Here is a 23,740-nt window from a genome sequence, read left to right as displayed (position 1 = left end):
CCTGAAATCATTAAAGCAGGCTATTTAATTGGTGCATAAAACACACTTCATGGTCACCTTTCCCTGGAATCTTCAAGACAAAAGATTGGTGAAAACTTTTCTAAATAAGCACAATCTTTCCAATGTTCAGTCATATAGGAAGAAATGTCAGCTTCTACATATGGGGTCATTACCTGTCTTGAGAACTTCCCACTGAAATCCATAGGCGGCATTAAGGATGGAAAGACCAGATATAACCTGGCAGGGATGCTATCAGAGTTCATTAGTCAGGGCAAGTTATACTAGCTGCAGTAACAAATGTCCTCCAAATATCAGTGACTTAACACAATACAAGCTTATATCTGCTCGTGCCACAATCCATTTTAGATTGGAAAGTCTTCCAGGCAGTAATGCAGGAACCCAGACTCCCTCCATCTTGTTTTTCTGCCATTTTAAACCAATGGCCTTCACGGTTGCTGTGGAACATAAAGAAAGAGTATGTGGAAAACACAGAGACTCAGTCAGGGTGCACATCTCTCCTGCCAAATGTCATTTGCTAGACCTAGTTCTTTGCCCCCGACCTAAACACAAGGTTCTGAAAAATTAGTGAAAACTGTACATAAGAATGGGTCAATAAGTCTAGTAGAAGAACACAGTTTGGAGGCTCCAATGAGGTTCTGCACAATGGCAGTGCCAGGGGCGTGGGTCTCTGTTGTTCCCAGGGTGGTGGCAGACAGCTTCGGGGTAGGCTTGCACTTCACTCTCATGCATGACACTCACACATACCCGATGCCTATAAACACGTACAGCCTCCCGAGAACCGAGCCCTCGTGATTCATTCCCTCCTGATCCTGCACAGACTTTTTCAATGTGTCAGGCCTGTTACACGCTTTCCCTTGCAATGTCAAAAGCAGCTCCCTCCCTCCGACCTGCCAGATGATGTGCCCTGAGCAGCGACCTGATCCTCTGAACAGGTGAAAAGATCATCTCAGAAAATCCATAGAGATGCCAACTGCTGTGGGCCCCCAAATTTTGGCTGTTCTCCATGTTAACATATGTATTCTTAACTCAGCCCTCGTTCTGCAAGGGGAACTGTGTTTTGACAGGTAACTTGATGCCCTCTTCACCCAAAGGTCAAGGGTCACACCTGGCAGCATGGTGAACTCTGTCTGAGGTCATGACTTTACCCTGCAGGAAGGCGTCTGTGAATGGGCATTATATGGACCCTTGGGAGGAAAACTTCCCCCCAGGATGCTGACCTCAGATCCCACAGGGACCTGATTCCACCTTCAGAGTGACCACTCTCCAGAGCAGATGCTGGGACAGGCAGGGCAGATGGGCAGATGTTGCCCTCTTCTCTGTTGGCATCCTGTCACAGAAGGACCCAAGAAGATCAGAGAAGTCCAGAGCTCCCCTCTGCCTTTACTCTTTTACTGTGTCTTTCATGAGTTGAGAGATGATTAAGGATCAAAAAGATGAATGGATGGATGGGTGGATGGATATGATGCTCTTTCCCCTTCCCAATTCTTCAAAAATCTATGAAACTAATGGATAGAACATCAGAAAATGGTGATTATTACTTGTATGGTCACCATCGCTTTTCCAATGCATGCTTGCCATTATTCTTCTTTCTCCCACCTTTGAGCACATTAATGTGCAAAGGTCCCTGCTCAGCCTGACTTCAATCCAACCTTCCAGATTTGCTTCAGGTGACCATCATTCCTCAAGGACCCCAGGGATCCTCTCACTGAATTATAAACTTACATGCTTTCTCATCTAGTTGTACTCCCTCTGCCTAGGGCAACCTTTCATTAAAAAAAAAAAAAAAACTGGAAAAGCTTTTCAATCCCCCAGAACCTCTAGCAAATATCACCTCCTCTCTGAAGCCCACTCTGATTGGCTTCCCTTCTTCTAGTACTTACAGTATCCTGATATCTTAACTATTGGCTCATTGAGTGATTAATCCCTTTGATCTGATCTCCCCTTTGATCATCTTATTCTTTAGTCTTTGTCCTCCTTTGGTACTGGTGATTAAACTCTGGGGCACTTTACCACGGAGCTACATCCCCAGGACTTTTTAGTCTTTAGTTTGAGACAGAGTCTCACTAAATTGCTGAGAATCTTACTAAGTTGCTGAGCCTGGCTTTGAACTTGCCGTTCTCCTGCCTCAGCCTCCTTTGAGTTGCTAGAATTACAGGTGTGCGCCACCACACCCGTCAATCATATTATTCTTTCTGCCCACCCGGGTTCCCTAAAGTCATTGGCACGTATCAGGCCCTCATGTAGGGTTTGCTGGACGAATGAGGATGCTGAGATTGGGAAGAGATATCACAGGACAGGAGGAAGGAAACCCAGAAGATAAATGTTACCCCCTTCACAAATTGGGCTGCACTTGTGTTGGCATCAAGTAGCCACAGGGCAAGGTGCCTCCTCTTCACAGAACTCACATCCTCTGGCACCTTACAGCTTTGGAATGAATCGTTCTGGCTAATAGTTTAGTTTTCCCCCTTTTATTAAAATGCCTACTCCTGAGAGGCTGCTGCTGATTTTTGTGAAGAGGCACCATATTGGATGAGCTCCGTGAGCACCTGATATTCTTATTTCTTGCATTCCTTTCAGCCAAAAAAAATTAAAGCATCATCCCACTGTTAAAGACCAAGAGGAGAACTGCAGGGTTAGAAAGTGATTAGCACAAACTGCCTCACAGATGCCCCGCAGCAGGTTCTCTGCAGAGGGCTTGGAGCACAGGGGATTCTTCTTCTGATGAAGCTGTGCAATCCTGCGCTTTCCAGGGACTAACAGACAGGCTCTGCCACTGGTCAGCTGCCTCCAACTCATGTTCCCTGTGTTGACGTCCCCGAGGGGAGAGCGAAGAGCAACACCCTTGGGTGTGTGCTGACCTCGGCGGGGCTCTGATCCTGCTGAGAAGTCATTAAACCTTTGCTGAAAGAGGCGTTACCTCCCCCAAGGAGAAATGAGAGTGATGGGAAGCCAGAGGGTGATGGGAAGAGTTTCTATAAAAGATGCTCATTGACTTCTCAGTCAAATGAGGAGGAATGGTAAAATTCACAGATGAAAAATATTCAGCATTGCCATATATTCCCAGCATGCCTCCAATACTGTTTTACAGGTAGTGCTGTTAACCAGCCCTACAGGTCCTGAAAAGGTAAGGTATTTAAGTATGGAGATAGCTCCTATTCTGAAGATCCCATGAGAAGACATCCTGGCAACTGATAATAATGCATAGATGTTTCATTTCACCTCTCTCTCTCTCTCTCTCTCTCTCTCTCTCTCTCTCTCTCTCTCTCTTCCCTCTCTCTCTCTCTCTCTCTCATACATACACACACACACACACACAGAGAGAGAGAGAGAGAGAGAGAGAGAGAGAGAGAGAGAGAGAGAGAGATGCACACACATTCATGAACCACTGAGAGAAATAGCTATTGATTGGCACACCCCAATTCCCATCTGTCTGGGAACTACCTATCCCACCGTACCCTTAGAATTCCCACTGGATCTGCATGTTCCCACCTCCCCTACACACCAGCTTCAGATGATTGGTTGTTCCTGGGGTTGGTTCCTGACTCCAGGATACCAGTTCTTCCCACCCCAAGAATTACAGACCTGGGGTCTAGGGAATATCCCATAAGTCTCCATGGCCATAGCTGTGAGATGTGACCACAGCCATTCTGTTTCCTGCATGAGGTAAACCACAGCTTGCAGGTCTACCTGTGAAGAAGGAAGAAGCGGAGACAAGAGGCAGAGGAGTTCTCTAATTCTGGGTTCCTGGATGTAGCTGGGTCCAAGGCATGTTCTGTCCTTGCCTCCTGTATTAGTCAGGGTTCTCTAGAGGAACAGAATAAACAGGAAGTAAGATTATAAAAGGGGATTTATTAGATTTGGCTGACACAACCAGAAGTTGGGTTGTCCGCAGTGGCCGTCTGCAGGCTGGAGAGCTGGAGGAACCATAGCTGCACAGTCCAAGAGGTGGAAGCCCCAGAACAAAGGGATCCACAGTTCCACCCCAGCCCAAGACTGAAGGCTTCTGAAAACTCCCTGGAGAATGACTTGCAGAGTCACTTTGGAAGAGTGAAGGAGCTGGAGTCTGATGTCCTCAGGTGATCACACTAGCAACCAAGAGCCTGTCCAAGGAGAATTGAGCTTGCACATGATGCTGCTGCTTTCTTGTTCTTCCAACTTTTTTTAAAAAAGTTTTTTAGTTGTAGATGGACATAATACCTTTGTTTTATTTATTTATTTTGATGTGGTGCTGAGAATTGAACTCAGTGCCTCACACATGCCAGATGAACTCTCTACCACTGAGCCACAACCCCAGCCCTCTTCCAACATTCTATTCCATCCAAGCCCCATCCTATTGGACAGTGCTGCCCATGCTTAGGGAGGATCTCCACTTCAATTGGCTATCCCACATGCCAATCATTCCTAGACTCATCCTCACTAACATACCCAGAAGCCTCTTAATTTTTTGCGTCTCTTAATTCAATCAAATTGACAATTCAAATTAACCATGACAGCTGTATCTAGACTAGGCAATGATTTTCTAGATTTTATGAGCTCTCCTAATGTTTGCTGCCTAGTTTTTGGATGATCCACTGGCTAAGAGCTTACATTTTTTAGTGGTTGAAAAAAAAAATGAAACATTCTGTGACATGCAAAAATTATATGGGATTCAAATAAAGTTGTATTGGAACAGCCACACTCATTTGATGACACATTGCTGTGGCTGCACTCAAACCACCCCAGCAGAATTGAGTAGCTGCAGCAGAGACCCTCAGATATCCCAAAATGTGTGAAATATTCTGGCTCTTTACAGGTGTCAAAACATCTGGCTCTTTGTAGAAGCAAGAGGCCTATAAACTCAGAAACAAGGGTGGATCTTTTAAGAAGCCGTGAAATTCAATCAGCCTTTTGAAATGTGACTCTTGGCTACAGAAACTCTAGCACATGCTAGAGTTTTGGGGAAGAATTTGGGGAAGAGTATGGGGGAGAGTTTTTAACTGAAACTATCATCCTGGGGGGAAAAAAAAAAGGGACACAGGAAGGAAGGCCCCTCAGCCTTTCCACACGCAGACGTTCCTCAGTCATTGGTAAGTGTAACCAGGAGGAGTACATGCATTCCCTAGAAGGGGACCCCCATGGATTAAGGAAAGGAGTGCATGGCTAGTAACCCGTCTCCCGCCCTGCCACTTGAAGAGCAGGGTCCATGCAGCTGCCTGCCTAATGGTAGGTCCAACAGACCTCAGGCCTCACTCAGTCTGTCCTGTCAGGGGCACTCCATCTGATCCTCGCACACTTCCACCTCTTTCTGGGGTGGGCTCAAGAAGGTCCTGAATTTGCAGCCTTCTACTGTCTCCTGAGATTGAATTCTAACCCAAATAGAAACTTTAGGGGTTTTACTTATTTATTTATTTATTTATTTAGGTGCTGAGGATTGACCCCAGAGCCTTTGCATGTTGAGTGTGTGCTGTACTACTGAGCCACACCAGCAGCCCCAAACAGAGTCTTTAGAATCTAGGGATTGTTTATATTTGGCCAAGTGATCCTGGAAAATTATCAGAAAAAAGAAATAACAGCATCAACATTTTACATCAGACTCAAGAAAAAGAGAAACAATCCAAAATAGATGGGGTGGGAGTGGGTTGAATTGCATCCCCTCCCCCCCACAAATTCATGTCTACCCAGAACTTGAGAAGGTGATCTATGTTTGGAAATAGCAGCTTTTCAGATATAACTCACCAAGGATCTCAAAGTGGCATCATCTTGGATCCTAAAACCGATGACTGCTGTGCATATAAGAATAGAAGATGACCACTGAGGCAGAGATTGGAATGTTACAGACACCTGCCCAGAAGTGCCAGGGACTGTCAGGAGCTGGGAGAGGTGAGGGAGGACCCTCCCCAGAGGTTTGGGAGGGAGCACAGCCCTCTGACAACTGATTCCACACCTCTGTTCTCCAGGACGGTGGGGGACAAATTTCTGTGGTTTTACGTCACTGTTTTATAGCACTTTGCTATGGCAGCCCCAAGACATTCAATCAGGGGGATTGAGTTCCCATTGCATATGGCGGTGGACTTAGGTAAGAGGCAGGGAGAGAGGCCATTATCCATGCAAGAGACTAGGAAACGCATGAGCCATGGAGACCTCCCATCTCATGCCTGGCTCCCTCCTGTTCGGTCTATTTAAAAAAAAAAATCACAAATTAAACACTTCCAGGACAGGAAACTCACTTTTAAAGCATCTGATTCCATGTTTGGACAGCTCCTTATGATAAACCCCAAATCTCTTTCCTGGTGATTCTATTTGCTCCTCATCAAATCTGTCTCCCGCAGACAGTCTTTCACGTATGTATTAAAGATACTCTCATGTATTCTGACATATTTTATTCTCTCCATTTTTCATCCCACCTGTGTCTCTCACAGGTTTCTTCCCCTGAGCATCTCAACTCCTCTCCTCTGAACATGACCCAATTCTTTTGTGTCCCCTGTCATATGAGTCTTTGAAGCTGGACACAACGCTTTAGTCGCTGTCTGACCTGCCCAGAGGGAGTGAGATGGTTGCTACTCTTCTTCTAAGTATTGTCAGTTGACTTCCACTGTCTCTTTGGAGTCATGGGATATTTAACGTCAGCCATCACGTTGGCCTGCGTTGTCTGTCGGAAGAGAATGTTCAGAACCCAGACTGTTCCAAGAAGTGGACTGCAGTGTGTATGAATCTGCCATCTAGAGAGAATTCCTCTGGATCTGGCAGGAGAACAAAAGTCCAGGGCTCCACCCCAACTTCCGGGGGGGAGGGGAGGTGGGTAGGTGAGAACCTTATTTTATATCAGCTGAAGGAGGAAAGGTGATACCCCTAATTCCCATGGGAGGGCAAATAGCCGGCCAATAAAATTCGTAATGACAATCTTTGGGAAAAACAAAAACAAAAACGAATGAAGTGAAAATTATTACATTTGCTTTAATACCATCTTAAAGAATATTTGTTCTTACTGGAAGTAATTAGTGATAATCACCATCAATTTTGTGCCAGGTGCAGAACAAAGTGCTTCCCATCCATCATCACAGGATATCCTACCACTCTGCAAGTTGCATGCAACTCGCTCCCTTTTACAGTTGAAGAAGTTGAAGTTTAAAGAAGTTAAGTGGTTTGTCCATGGCCACACGCGTGCCAGAGAGTGGAACGCAATTAGAACCCAGTTTATCTGAAGCCGACATCAAGTTTTTGACGGCCATGCTCTAGTGCAGCCAAACTGTCAGCCAAAATGAAGATCTGGGAGGCTGAGTTATCACAGCTGTTTCAAAACACACATCACGCCACACTCCTGAGCTTCTGCTTCCCTCTCCATGGTGGCTCCCAGCCTGCGTTTCCACTCTCCTTTACCCCATCATGGACCCTCCTACTCTTCGCAGAGGAGACAAACCAACAAACCAAGGTGTGATCTCTGAGTTGCCCTAGGCTGGACCAAACTCTCTCCCTACTTGTAGAGCGCTCTCTTCCTAACCCTGTCCCCTAATTTGTGTTTCCTGTCTCCCGCTCTTTTCCTATTTGTGGAATGCTAGCTTCCCTATCACCACTGTCCTTTGAAAAATTCCGTGCTGTGGACACCAGCTCCACCCCAGGCAAACACCCACCGTCTCCTAGAGGCTCCATGGTGCCCACGGACCATGACAACACCCCAGCCCTCACCAGCTTGGGGAACAAGAACAGTGCAAGAGTGATCTAAGTTCTTATTTTGTAGCCAGTGCATCAAGAATAACTGAAAGAGAACTCTTAGAACATTTTTGGGCTGGTGTCGTAGCTCCGTGGTAGAGTGCTTGCCTAGCATGTGTGAAGCACAGGGTTCGACTCTTGGTACCGCCTGTAGATAAATAAAGATCAAAATGGCACAACCTTTAAAAAAATTCTTATATCTTTTCATTTCCAAAGTGTGCATATGCCTTACCCCTTACTAATGGCATACTTCAAAAGTAATTCTTTCTCCACATCCCTGTTCAATTGCTCCAAGTTCACTTTAAGGGAAAAAAAAAAAAGTCATAGATCATTTCTACTTCTTTTCTCCCTCAAAGAGAATTTTTTGGTGGGGAAGAAAAATGATATTGATGTTAGCCTAGTATACTCATCAAGACAGCTGCCCCTCATCCTGTGAGAACATGCCTGTGGTGGAAATCAGACATTTTTATCCCTTAACCGTGCCCATGTCCTTAAAGCAGATAAAAAACAAATATTCACCCTTGGTTGCAAATAGGTAATCAGGCTACATCAATGGCACATTTCTAAGAGTGCATCTTCTGTGAACTCACTGTGTGCCCTTTAGAGATGCCCATAACCCCTCGGGTGTTTTGTTTTGTTCTGCTTTGTTTTGTTTAACTAAGGCTGGATTAGATGATCTCTAAGATCATTTTTGGCCCCAGGACTCCACTATGATTGCTCCTCTTTCCCTATTTTTCTATGAGCTTGCAGTTGGCAGAGCCTTACTGACAAGTTCCATGGGTGGAACATAAATGCAGATAAATGGGGGGCTATTCAATGACCTATGCTGGATTCTGTTCCAGCCCATTTCAGTAAAGCTGGGGCCCAGGGTTCACCCCCCTCCACCGCAGCATTGATGTACATGGCAAAAATCTAGCTCTGAGAATCAATGCTGAATCCCCCAGATGCTTGTCCCCAGGACTCATGGGAGGAGGGACAAAGGAAGAGCCACACGGCCCTCATTAATCCACGTGGAAATAAAAAAGATTAGCAGCACAGACACTATGACCACTGGGAAAATGACAGAAATAAAGATCATTACGTGCATCTGCTTTTCCAGGGGTAAGAAACGGAGATAAAGCCTTAAGTCTTTAATAAGGCTAGAAATTAAAACTGGGATTAACGACACCACGAAGCATCTCTAAGAAGATGCACAGGACACTCCTGATTAGGGTGTGCTGGTCTGGTTTCTGGAACATTTTCTATGTTGTTGAATTTTATTTAGTTTTTTTCCTCTGGTTGAAAAAAAATAGTCATTGCCCTAGGCCCACAGGCTGCTCCCTAGACAAACCCAACCTGCTTCAAGAAGATGCTTGAAAAGCCATCATTCAGCACCATTTCCACGAGGTTTCTGCAGAGGTGGAGGAATCGCTAGGTTTCACGGGAGTTTGGGTCTGGCCTTGTCCCATGAGATGCAGAAATGGCAGCTTCCCATGCAGGGTGAGAAAGGGCCGCACATCTTGAGCCTGGAGGGATGATGGGGAAGGTGGATTCTCCTCATCAGATGCCTCTGATTCTTTCAATGGTCCCAGTGACTGTGTGTGCATGTCTTTGAGGCTCTGTTAAAAAGCAGATGTGCTGGGCTGGGGTTGTGGCTCAGTGGTAGAGTACTTGCCTAGCATATGTGAGGCCCTGGGTTCGATCCTCAGCACCACATATAAACAAATGAACAAAATAAAAGTCCATCAACATCTTTAAAAAAATTTTTTTAAAAAATTGCAGCTGTGCCACTTGGTTGAATTGTCCTCTCCAGAGCTGTGTGAGAGTCCTAAGCCCTGGTTCCTCTGACTTTGCCCTTATTTGAACAGAGGACCTTTACAGAGGCAATCGAGTTAAAATGAGGTGACTAGGGTGAGGCCTAATCCAATACGACGGGTGTCCTTACAGAAAGGGGAGATTTGGACAGAGGATGCGAAGTGAAAAGATACATAGGAGGGTGCCCTGTGAAGGAGGAGGATGCAGCAATGAATGCATCTGCAGCCTGAGAACACCCAAGGTTGATGGCAGACCACCAGAGGCTGCGGGCTCCCGGGACAGTTCCCTCCTCAGAGTCCTCAGAAGGAGCCCTCTCTGTTGACACCGTAATCTTGGACTTCTGGCCTCCAGAGCTGTGAGATCATAAATGGCCATTGTTTACGTCATCCCACTTCCAGGACTTCCTGATATCAGCTCCAGGAAACAAAAACACCAACACTTCAACCCACCGGAAATTATTAGTGCCTGAGCTCTGATCACCTCGCAAACGCAGAATTTTAAAGGAACGAAAAAATATGACCCAGCAGGGAGGATAGAAAGATGGAGAGGAAGGAAGGGTGGGTGCTGGCCAAGGCCCAGGAGGGGGGTGTTGCCACAGGGCTAGGGGGTGTTCAAGACTAGCCCACGGGGACTGAGGCCTCAGGGAATTGAGGACAGGGACACAATTGAAGGCCAGGAAGGAGTTAGATATAAATTGTCCTTCTCTCAGTCCACTGAGGTATAGGACACTAATTTTTATCCGTATTTGAACTTGTAATTGATCATAGATTTTCAAAATTGATTATACCTAGTAGCAAAAGCTACGAGGCGGACTTAGCTCTCTTCACCTGAGATGCTGACCATCAACAAGAGCCATGGCCGCTGTACTGGCCCCAGTGCCTGTGAGCAGGGCTCAAGTCATCAGCACGCTGATCCCCTTGGGTGGAGATAGGAGCAGAGCTGTGGGGTGGCTGAGGACAGGGCTGCAGACAGCACAGTTGGTGAAGCCTGGACGGGGGTCGCCAGGCCAACCCTGAGCAAGCTGTCAACAAAGGTGAAGCCTGAGGCCAACCTGCTTCTGGCTCCTAGCCCCTCCCCACCAGCGCTTTTCTTCTTCCCTCCCCCTTTTTCCTGATCTCCTTTGCCCTTGCTGAGTTCAGCTGCTTCAAGAATATAGCTGCAACCCAATGTGGCACAGTAGGTCTCAGTAAATAGAACATTCTAGAGCACAGAAGTCAGACATTGTAATAATTAAAGTTAAATTCAGTTGTAAGTCACAGAAACAAACCTCAAACAAAGGGGATTAAATGAGATGGGGCGCTGAAGGGGTTCAAAGGTGAACAGTTTAGAGCAGGAGGTGCCACACAGTGTCAGGGACTCCTCTTCCTCATTGCTCCACTTTGGAGGTCCCTGAAGTCATCCCATTGTCCCAAGATGGCTGCCAGAACTCCAGCCAACAGGATCACATTTCAGCCATGAGGAGAGGGAAAAGGTCAGGAGAAGGGCATGCTTCCTCCCTTTTGGGACAGCTCCAGAAAGTCAAGTTACCACGTTAGCTGACCTGACAGTCACAAGGTCACACCAGATTACAAAGCAGGCTGGGAAATGCATTCTTTGGAATTGGCAGCACTATGACCTAAAATCAAGAATTTCATTACTTTAAAATGGATTTGTTCAACCTCAGCACGATTGACATTCTGAGGCTGATGAGAGGCTGCTCTGTGAACTGTAGGATGTTTAGTGGAATCCCAGACCTCTACCCATTAGATACCAGTAGTAGCCTTCTTATGGTGACAAACAAAAAGGACTTCATCCTTTGCCAGATGTTCCTCTGAGGGACAAAAATCATATCTGCCCCCTGTGGAGGAGAATGCCCATCTCTTCCACTTGTGCCTTACCTGCTTATCACTTGACCAATTCCTATAGCCGCCTCTGCCACCAAAGGTGATCTTTTTCCTATTGTGACTTTATGTTGTTCCTTCATTCATGCTGGAGCTTGGATCTCAAATATCTCCCAAAAGCCCACATGTTATTGGGAGGTGGTGGAAACTTTAATAGGTGGGGCTTAATGGGAGGTCTTTAGGTCATTGGGGATGTGTCCTCCAAGAGTATCACAGGACCCCAGCTGCCTCTCGCTCACTGGCTCTCTGGCCATGAGGTGAGCAGTTATGCAGTGCCACATATTCCTGCCATGAAGTGCTGCTTTTCCATAGGCCCCAAACAATTGTGCCAATGGACTAAAACTTCCAACACTATGGAGCAAGATGAACCTTTTATCTTTTTAAGTTGCTTAATCTCAGGTATTTGTTACATGATGTGAAGCTGACTGACACATTTCAGATGCACTAAATTGTAACTTCCAAATCTGTTTCACAGACAATCTTTTTTAACACCTCAAATTAACTCTGTCCTAGAACCTTTCAGTTTTGTGGGTAGGAACCATGCAGTCATGCCAGGACATGGCCTCAGAATTAAAGGAAAACATCATGGAGAAACAAGCTCATGTGAATATATTTTGGAATACCGAACTTCCTGAAGAAAATGCATTCGTAAAAAATGTTTTTGTGTTGTACAAACATGCACACCAGACATTGGTGTTTGGGGACTGAATTTTTATAACTATTAAAGCACAATTTGTTCCTAGTTGCTGAGTAACCCTCCACCTAAGGGCTGAGGATTCATTGGGAAGAGGATTGGCACTGCCCAGGAGAGACAAGCCATCAATTAACTGAATGCTTCAAACCAAACTTTTTAAGGTGAGTAGTTTGGGGAAAGAGAAGACAAAAATCTTGAAAGTCATGTTTCCACAAGACAAAGAAAATGGATTTCTTGAATTCCCAAAGTTGCATTTTATGCATGAGGAACTCAATCTGGAGGACTGACCATAGAGTAGCTCAAAGAAGGTGGGATGAGACGTGAAGGAAGGCCCCAGCCTACAGGAAGAAGGAAGTCCTTCCAGGGCCCCGGAGAGGAACTTGGAAAGAATTCCAGGGCTGTGAGAGAAGCACCCACGAGGAGGCGCTGACACCCGTATCCTGCTGAGTCCTGGAGCCACGGGACAGGCAAGAGGTCAGGAAGAAGTAGGCAGCCGCACTGGAGCCAAGGGGCGCTTGGGCACTAACTCTGTTGTACCAGGGCCCCACCCCCACGACCTCATGAACCTCAGTTACTTTTTTACTTCAAATAGTCACCCTGGGTGTGTGGTTGGGGGTCAAAGCTACTCCACAGTGAATTTTGAGGGAAACATAAGCATCATAATTGACCATTTAAGTATTGCCTTCCAACACGTTAGAACAGGAGCTCCAGAGCAAGTTTATTTACATTAGAGAAAAGTAGATTGAATGTCTCTAACTACATTTGAGTGCCTAGCCTATAAAAAACTTAGGTCCTACAAAAATGCAAATATCATAAGTCCATGTGTTATTGATTCTTTTCACATGTTTCCATATTTAACCTTTCTTTAATTGAAAAAGCACATAAAATACTAACAAATAAAAAGTCACTGTACTCCATCTACCATAACTGGGCAAAAAAATAACAAACATGATACTCTCTAATCTGGAAAGATTCAGGGAAGTGAGAACTTCTCTGCTGGTCAAAATAGGAACTGTTTCCATCTTTCTGCAGGGACATTTGTTAATATATATCACAAGCTTTTTTTTTTAATGTGCATGTGTTTTGATTAAGTAATTCTACTTTTAGGAATTTGTTCTTCAGAGGTACATTCTGGGGAAAGGGTAAGAAACATGCACAAACATTTATATGAACAAACTCACACAGTTTATTTGAATCATCAAAACCCTGAAAATGCCTGACCATCTAATTTTATGGAATTAATTGCAGGAATTGGACAGTCCATACCATGGAATTCCACACTATGCAGCTTTTAAAAGTCAAGTTGCAGAAGCACGTTGATATTTGCCACATCTTGCTAACTGAAATACTAAGCCACAAAACTGTAGTTTTAATATGATTTGATCAGTCACAATAGTACGGCAAAACAAAGCACTTCCCCAAGCTTGGTGGCTTACCAGCTGCCACTCCCATGCCTGGGGTATGTTTTGGGTTGTCTGCCATGGGGCTGATCTAGGCTGGGCTCAGCTGAGTGGACTTCCACAGGGAGAGGCAGCTGGGCTGGGCTCTGAGCTGCAGGATGGTTTGAGGTCTCTTCCTGGGGCCTCTCATCACTCCAGGACCTGCAGCTCCAAGGAGCACATTCTCAGGGTGACGGAAGCCCCACTCCATGACCACCCCGAGAGCCCCTGCTTAACTACATCCAGCAGCTTTTCCACTGCACAGCACGAGCCACGCGGCCAAGCCTCTCACATCAATGAGCTGCAAAGATACTGTGCTGCTCCAAACAGTGCCTGGCAGAAGGCCTGGGCACAGGAGCATTGAAGAATTAGAAATAGGATAGCTGTCTTCCATCTTTAATGCTTGTTTTGAAATAAATAATGCAGGATATCTACCTGTCAATCTATTTCTGAAAGAAGCCTTTTTAATAAGGAATGCACTTGGCAATAAGAGGCCAAAGTCTTGACTACGGCTCCAGCAAGTGGAAGGCTGAGTCTTCTTCTGGAACCCCAAGATCCGAGGGTGACAAACTGACTGTGTCACTAGGAGACAGGCAGGTTTCTTCTTCATCCTGACCCAGCACCTGCAGCACGTGGTCTTCGTCCTGAAGTCACAGGAGCCGGATGCCCTGCAGGTCCACGTGTGTGCTCCCTGGTCTGCTCCCAACCCTAGGATTTTTCAGAGCATTGATTTTTGTTCACCTGAATGAACACAGACTTTGCGTCTACCCTGGGGACACCAAGGGCTGCTGGGAACTGCCACCTCCTTTACCCCTTCACCTTGAAGACAGTTACTAATTCCAGGCTCCCAGGATTAGTGTTGATCAACGTGTTGATCAACACGTAGTCTAGAATCATCCAACATTTTTACCCCAAAATGATGCCAAATTGTCTAAGACCTTTCCTGGGCTCTTTGCTTCTTCTTGTGGCATTTTGACTGCTTTAGATCTTTGCACGTCCATTTCAGAATCAGCATTTCCATTTTTACAAAAGTCCCTTCTGGGATTTGGGTTGGGATTGTGTTAAATCTCTATATATTTATATTTTAGGAAAGCTGGTATGTTAACATTCTCAATCTTCTAATACACAAACATGGTACATCTGCCTATTTTTATTCTTCCTCATAAAAACAAAAGTAGAACTGAATAGAATTTACTATGCCCCAAAATGTGTAGAGAGTAGACATTTTCTGTGTAACAGTGATCATTTGAAAACCCGCAGCAAAAACAAATTCTATTTAAATCATAAAAGCCAGACCTGCACCAAATCCTACAGTCACTACCCAAGTGAATGCTAGGGAACCCGAATGTCCACTCCTGGTAGCAATACGTGTCTTTATCTACTTTCCATTGACACAAGGATCCTAAAATGGGAACTTTTTTATCCTGGCACTAAGAGTTATCATTTCATAATCCAGGAACCAATATGGTCTATGAAATGTGTCACCTGAAATTGAGGAAAAGAGGATGAATCCCCAGAATCCCTCAGGAACCCTCTTTTCTGCCACCTGCCTCTTCCTTACACCACTAAAGTTTATTTTGGATACTTGCAACTCTGACTAGGGGAGGGAAGCCAACGCATATAAAGGTGGGAAAAGTGTAAGTTCTGCTGGTGCCCTGCCCAGAACGGGGCATGTTGAAGCCACACAGGACACACCAAGTTAAATGTGGGAGAGCAAAATCAGGAGCCCTGACCAGGTGACCCACCAACTGTGCAAGAATAGAGAACACAGATGTTCCTTCAGAGTGGGAGCTGGCGGAGGGTACACAGTTTCAACTCCCACGGTGTGACTGGGGAGTGCCAGTCCCTGGGACAGCCAGGCACCTGCCCTGGTGACTGCATGAAGAGGTCTGTTGTTCTGGAGGAGTTTTGAGCAACGGCATCCAAATAGCAATTGTTCTGGTCAGCTTCTTCACTGCTGTGACCAAAAGACCTGACAAGAACAACTTTAGAAGAGGAAAAGTTTATGGGGTGCACGGTTTCAGAGGCCTCAGTACATACACAGCTGGCTCACAATCCTCAGAGGCTCAAGGTGAGGCTGAACATCATGGTGGAAGGGTGTGGCGGAGGGAAACAGCTCCAGGTATCAACCAAGAAGCAGAGAGAGCTAAGTTCATCTTATAAAACATACACCCAACACTCTGCTTACAGTGACCACCAAGTTAATGGCATTGATACACTGATTAGCTCCGACCTTTTATAACCCAGTCATTTCATCTCTAAACTTTTCTTGCATTGTCTCTCACGTGAGCTTTTGGGGGACACCTCATATCAAAACCATAACAGCAATGTCCCAGGCACAGTCTTCCCAAATACAGAGTAAAGAGAAACCTGCTGCTCACTAAGACTTCTCCAGCCTCAGGTGTACCGAAATGCCAGCAGTGAACACTGACTGCAATTTTTACTTCCGATTACTCGTATAGCCACCCTGAATCATTTTCTTCCTTCCGCATCCTTGTCCACGTTGCCTCAGTTTCCACTCCTCGTTCTGCCTGCTTGCCCGCCCGGTCTCAGTGTTACCAGGAGAGGACAAATCCTGCAGGTAGCTGTCACTCACCCACCATGGCAGTGGTTGGGAGAGCCAGGCTCCTGCTGTGAAGGGCCAAGCGCCCTGGGAGGGAATGACCAAGGTCAATGTTGGGGACACAGCATCTGCAGCAAAGCTTTGCCCCATTCTCCTCCCACAGTCATTGTTACTTTCCACTGACCAGCTGCCTGCAGGCTCCCAGCAAAGACAAAATGGGTAACACAGCCACCATTCAGTGCAGATTAATGGCTGAAATGAGCCACACCTCTGAACAATTGCTTCCCATAAGAGGTACAGCGCTGAATGGCCAGGGAGCCCATTGATGACTGTTATAAAAGAGGTGAAGGCTTGCATGGAGGGAAAGAAAAGTTTCCTACCACCCCGCAAACCTAGCTCCAATTCTCCCTTCTCTTCCTTTCTGATTGCCCATTTCGCCCACATTGCGCTAATCCAGGATCGTTCTTTTATGTACAGGGACTTGGGCAGCAAGCTGAAAATTCACAGATTTGCTACTGTAAGTCATATCCCCGCGTGCGGATCACGTTGGTACCATTATCTGTGCAACTTTCCTACTTGACAATTAGTTACTATCATTCACACTGTGCAATCAGCTGTTAAATCCTCCTTTATGCTAATTTGAATATGAATGTGCTGTTCAATAACATGTTAGATTGCCATGTTTACAAATATACTCCAGGTATTTAGAAATTTAGATGATGCAAAACATACTGTTGGACTTGTGCTGGGTGCCAGTTTCAGTAACTTAAGCCTATTTATCAGTCACTTAGCAATTCCTTTCACATACTTGTGTTTTCCTCTGTTGACCCTTCGCAACCAAAACTAAAATATGCTCTTTTTGTTTGTTTGTTTTGTTGCTGTATTAAACTAATCATCTTCAAGATGGGACCTAATTAACAGTTACTTCAACTTGGGTCTTCTTTTCTAATTCCTGCCTCTTTTAGAAGAGATGAAAGAGCAAATGGGGTCAAGAAAGGAAAACAATGCTCTTTGCAGCCTCAATGTTAAATATCAACTCCTAATTGAGTCTCTGAAAACAAATGATTCTTATGTAGCACAAAGGGGAAAGAAAATGAAATTTTTGAATGAAGGTAGAGCCTAAGGCAGCAAGTTAGGCCCGGGAGTGGCCTCCTGGAAGGAGAGCATGTGCACTTCCAGGCACGGCTTCCCAGGCTTTGCAAATCTTCCTGTGCATTTGGATCACCTAGTGACTCCCTAAGACCTGCAGCCACTGATCCTGTCAGTAGGCAGGGACAGAGGGGCTGGGGCGCCAGTGTCTCACCAGCCTCCAGATCTGCTAATACAACTGCTGCTCTGGGGTCCACACGGAGCAGCAAAGCTCCAAACATGTACCATAGAACCTCTACCTTCAATTCTTGCTTATCCAGGAGGAGATTTAAAAATGAAGCCTGATACTTCCTCTTTGGGGCAAATAGCCCCCGAAAAACTGGAGTGCAGAGTCTTGAAGAGATATTTACACATCACGTTCCCTGCAGCAGTATCCCAATAGTCAGAAGGAGAAAGCTACCCAGTTATTAACACAGATGGAGGAGTGGATAAACAAAATACAGCACACGGTCATTTCCCAGGGTTGCAGGGGGAGAGCCTACCAAAATCCAAGGACTCTCAAGTGTCTTATATAAAATGACGAGTGCTTGAATATAACCTATATACACCTCCCCATAGGCCTTAAATCCTCAGTCGCCCGTCATACCTCATACAGTGCTGAAGCTATGTAAATGGCTGTCATACTGTATTGTTTAAAGAATGATGACAAGAAAGAATTCTGTACATCTTCGGTGCAGATGCAATTTGTTTCTGAATATTTTTGATCTGTGGTTGGTTGAATCTGTGGATGCGGACCAACTGTGCACAGACATTGGATCACTATTCAGCTGAAGCAGAGAATGAAATTCCTTTTTTATTGGTTCTTTTTAGTTATATATAACGTTAGGATTCATTTAGAAAAACTTATAAAAACACGAAACACAATGTACTCTGATTCAGTCCCCAGTATCTTCCCTCCTTTCACCTCTTTCCTCCCCCTGTTCCCTTCCCTCTGCTCTAGTGCTCTCTCTGCTAGTTAGTATAGTTTTTAAAAATTGTGGGTATACATGATGGTGAGGTTCACTGTGGTGTATTCATAGATATACCTAGGAAAGTCATGCCAGATTCATTCCAATGTTCTCTCCTCATCCCATCCCTCCTTCCTCCCCTTCAATCCCCTATGTTTACTCCACTGATCTTTCTTCTCTTTTCTTTTTATATTCCCCCTCCCCTTATTTTGGATTAGCTTTCACATATCAAACATTTGACCTTTGACTTATGGGACTGGCTTATTTCACTTAGCATGATGTTTTCTAGTTCCATCCGTTACCATGTTTATGGCCAAGTAATACTCAATTGTGTATACATATCACATTTTCTTTACTCATTTATCTGTTGAAGGGCACCTAGTTTGGTTGCATAGCTTAGCCATTGTGAATTGAGCTGTATAAACATTGATGTGGCTACATCATTGTAGTACACTGATTTAAAATCTTATACCAAGGAGTAGGATATCTGGGTCATATGGTGGTTCCGTCCCTAGTTTTTGCCACTTTCCAGAGTGGCTGCACCAATTTACAGTCCTACCAACAACATATGAGTGTACTTTCCCCCAGCATCCTCACCAGCACATGTTATTTGAATTCTTGGTAATTGCCATTCTGACTGAAGTGAAATGAAATGTCAGTGTAGTTTTAATTTCATTTTCCTTATTGCTAAAGATATCGAACATTTTTTCATATATTTGTTGACCATTTGTATGTCTTCTTTTGAGAAGTGTCTGTGTAGTTCTTTTGCCCATTTATTAATTGGTTTTTTTTTTTGGTGGGGGGGGGCTAAGTTTTTTAGTTCTTTATGTATCTATCTGAGGTGCAGGTGGCAAAGATTTTTCTTCCATTCTATGGGCTCACTCTTCACACTCTTAACTGTTTCCTTTGCTTTGCAGAAGCTTTATAATTTGATGCCATCCCACTTAATGATTTTTCATTTTATTCCTTGTGCTTCAGGAGCCTTGTTAAGGAATGGGTCACTGTGCCGACATATTGGAGTGTTGGACCCACATCTTCTTCTAGCAGTTGTAGGGTTGCTGGTTGAATTCCTAGATCTTCCATTGAGCTAACTTTTGCACAGGGTTATAGATAGGGGTTGAAATTCATTTTACTATGTAAGAACTTCCAGTTTCCCCAGCACCATGTGTTTAAAAGGCTAAATTTTTTCTAATATATGTTTTGGGCACCTTTGTCTAGTATCAGATAACTGTGTTTATGTGGGTTTGTCTCTGTGTCTTCTTTTCTATTCTTTTGGTCTTCATGCCTGTTTTGATGCCAGTACCATGCTGTTTTTGTTACTATAGCTCTGTGGAATAATTTAAAGTCTGCTATTGTGATGCCTCCTGCTTTTATTTACTCACTAAGAATTGTTTTGGCTATTCTAGTTCTCTTCGTTTTTCAAATGAATTTCATAACGTCCTTTTCTAGTTCTGGGAAGAATGTCATTGGAATTTTGATGGGAATCTCAGTGAATCTGTACAGCACTTTTGGTAGCATGGCCATTTTGACAATATTAATTCTGCCTACCCAAGAACATGAAAATCTTTCTATCTCCTAAGGTCTTCTTCAACTGAAGAATGAAATTCTGACCCATGCTATAACATGAATGAAACTGAAGAACATTCGCTGAGTGAAATAAACCAGTCATGGAAGGGAAAAAGTAAACACTGCATGATTCTGACTATACGAGTGATATACCGAGAGCAGTCAAATCCATACAGACAGAACGTAGAATGCTTTTTGCCAGGGTCTTGAGAGAGGAGAAAATATGAAGTGTCTAATGGATATAGGGTTTCAGTTTTGCATGATCAAAAAGTTCAAAGATAGATTATGCAACCATGTGAATACATTGACCATTACTGAACTGTACATTTAAAAATGTTTAAGATGGTGAGCTTTGAGTGATGTGTGCTTTACTAGTTTTAAAAATAAATTTACAAAATGGGAACAAAATCAAGTTTGGTTTCAGGAACATACTTAAAATGTATACATACACATATATATTACAAAGAAAGTTATATTTCAGCTAATTCTTACTAAAATTTTCAAGGAGCTGGTCAGATGTCACCAGCTCTGATATGAGCTAGGAAAAAAAAAATTCAATCCTTTTCTTCACATTCCCATATCCTTCCATCAAAACTCTACTGTAGCAACGATCACATTCTGGTTGATGTTCAAGTTCTCTGTGAGTGTCCCTCCTGAAGTGTGAGGCTTTGAGGCCATGGCTGGATTCCCCATAGCAGATCCCCTTGCTGCCCTACCTTCTCAAGTCCCCTTGGAGCTTCCAAGGAGGAGCCTCAATATGACTGGTTCCAGCAGTCAACTAAAGGGCCCATACGTAACAGGTGGATTTTATAGCCAATAAGACATATACAGAGTCTTCAGGGAACATCCTCTTTGTTTTTCAGAAGAGACACAAGGAAGAGGTGTTCCTCTGCTTCTGAGGGGTGCTGCCTCTGGATGAGACACAGGGGGAGAAAGCGGCCACCTTGACAGCCTCAGAGGTACACATCACCAGGCAGGACACAGCCAGGGGGACTCCAGAGAGGTGAATCCAGAGCCCAGACTGTCCTGCCTTGGAATCTCCTACCATGCAAAATAATAGAGAGCCTCATGGCTTCAACTGGTTGAGCAGGAGTTTCCTGTTTCTTGCAGCCAAAACCACCTAAGCTGACACCAGTACTTTGCAGGCAGGAGATATTGTGAGGTTTGCTGGGTTGAATTCAAGTAGGCAGAAAAAAACTGTTTTGCTGTGCTGAGATGACTCTTTAAGAGACACGACGAGGGTCCCCTGCCCCAAGCCACCTTGTACATGAGAAGTTGTTTTCCAACTAGAAAGGTAACAGGGTGTTTTGTTTGTTTGCTTTATTAAAAAAATATCCCCAGGGCATTTTTTTTTCCTAGAAAACATCTAAAATTCCATTCCATTTACACAGTTTTATTTAATTTTACCCTCTGCAAACTTGTCTTCCAAGAGCAATGTTCAGGAAAATATAATAATGATGGCTGATGTTGGCTGAGCACCTAGAGGACAGGCAAGCTCGGCTAATCCTCACAAGGGCCCCCAGAGGGATGCTCTGACCATGCTCCTCCCACAAAGGAAGAAGTGAAGCCACAGAAAGGCCTATTGACTTTCCCAAGACCACACAGCTTGTAACACGTAGGCCCAGATTCAAACCTGGATGGTCAACTCCTACCGCTGGGCTCTGAGGCCAGCTGTGGCCACGGGCATCGTGACTTTCCTCAGCTCAGGGAAACGCAACCCACTCATTCTCTATAGAGTGGTCAGAAAGTCTTCTTAAACTATTAAAATCTCATGGAGACCCAGCTCATGTTAACCTGGGACTCTGTGCACGTCAGAGGACTCCGGTGGATGTTCTAGATGATGACACAGATGGGGACACAGATGGTGACCCAGACCATGGGGCTCTGCTTGGAAGGCCCCCCCCCCAGCCCTGCTTCTCTCTTACTGGACACTCCAGCTGCTCTGGCCTTTCAGCTTCTCTAACATATCAAATGGTTTTCATCTCAGAGCCTTCAATAGGCTGCTCATTCTGCCCGGACTCAACGCCTTCTCTGCCCCTCAGACAGACAGGCACACACACACACACACACACACACACACACACAGACAGGCACATACACACACACACACACACACACAGAGACAGGCACACACACACAGACAGGCACACACACAGACAGGCACACACACACACACACACAGAGACAGACACACACACACACAGACACACACACACACACACACCTTGCTCCTGGATAACTTCTACTCATGCTTCGATTCTCAATGTAGGTATTTTATTTCCTGAGAGAAGTCTGTCTGTGCTTACCAAAGTCTGACGTGTTACTCCCTCAGATCCTCCCTCTCACCTCTGATTTGGCATCCTCAGAGTGTGCCATTTCGTGGGTCCACGTGGTTATTTGCCTTGTCTTCATCCACCCCAAACAGAGGACTGATGTGTTGTGTGTGTGTGTGTGTGTGTGTGTGTGTGTTCATGGCTGTGTTGAAACCACTGTATGCAGAATGACTGGCACATCCTAGGCAATAGTGGGGACAGGGTTGTGGAAAGAAAGGAGTAAGGAAATTAAAAGGGGGTAAAAGTAGAAAGGAAAGGAGGGAGGGAGGAATTGGGCAGGATAAATGGGGAGAACGAGGAATGGGGGGGACTGAGGCTCCCGCCAGTGGCGGTGCCTTAGAAGACTCTCCATCACAGCACCTTCCTCTGCGCCACCGTGCGCCAGAGGTGCCTCCAACCACTGGCACGCGTCCTTGCTGGCCTTTTCTTTCATTTTCTGTATTGTTCATCCTATTTCTTGATTCTTTTTTAATCGCCATTAAACAAAGTAAAGGAAACTGTTTAAAAATTAAAGTATCCCTGAATTATAAAGTAAAACACACACGTACTTACTGACTCAGCCAGACATATTTGCCCTTGTTTGATGAGGAGCCACGGGCCTGCACCTCTGCACACCCCTCCTCTTCTCAGAGATGCATCCATGTGTATGACGTGGATAGGTCTCTGCAGCCCCCTCTACGTCTCCCTGCAAGCACACCAACCAGGCTAGCACCCTGAGCTAGGCATATAACCTTTAGACAATCAATTACACAAATAGACAGGCATGCGTGCGCGGGCACACACACACACACACACACACACACACACACACACACACACACACACCCCTTGCTGTAAAGAAATCTTATCATGGGGTCAAGAGATGCATTGCTTTGCACATTTTTTCTTTAAGTGAATAAAGGAAGAAGTTAGTGAGCTGGGTGCAGGAGTGCACCTGTAATTCCACAACTCAGAAGGCTGAGGAAAGTTCAAGGCCAGCCTGGAGGATACAGCAAGACCCCATCTCAAACAAACAAACAAAACAAAACAACCCCCCCCCCAGAAAAAGAAGAAGAAGAAAAAGAAGAGAGAAAGAAAAGGACTCACTGAGAAAAATGACTTGAAATATCCAAGCACCCCCCCTAAACCATTAAAGATGAGAATCATTAAAAAAACAGAATAATCTGGGCAAGCAAAGAATCATTTAAAATAGACAAAATAAATTAATTCCTGAACATGTCCAGCTACTTAGAAAAGGTGATTAAATTCAGTAAATTGTTTTAAAATGTATTCATTTTTCCAGTATATATTTTTTAAAATTAATTTATTCTTGCATTACAATCCTTAATACACCATTATACCATAATTTATCACATCTCTGATTATATATAAGGTATATTGACACCAAATTCACATCTTCATACAATGTATTTTGTATAATGATGAGGGTCTCCTTTTAGAGCATTGCTTTAGTAATTACAACTGACTTGATATTGACTAACAAAATTCTAGCTCACCCCTGAAACTGTGTGCTCAAGTATCCCCCATTAAAAGACACAAGGAAAGTATCAGACTTTTTTTTTGCTCTATCTTTAAAAATATTTTCACATTTTTATTGGTTTATTATAGTTGTGCATAATGGTGGAATTTGTTGTTAAATATCTGTGCGTACACATAATATAACAAAAT

Source organism: Ictidomys tridecemlineatus, chromosome 3 (assembly GCF_052094955.1).
Source record: "Ictidomys tridecemlineatus isolate mIctTri1 chromosome 3, mIctTri1.hap1, whole genome shotgun sequence".
In the NCBI taxonomy this organism is placed as follows: Eukaryota; Metazoa; Chordata; class Mammalia; order Rodentia; family Sciuridae; genus Ictidomys; species Ictidomys tridecemlineatus.
This window is presented reverse-complemented; position numbering follows the sequence as displayed.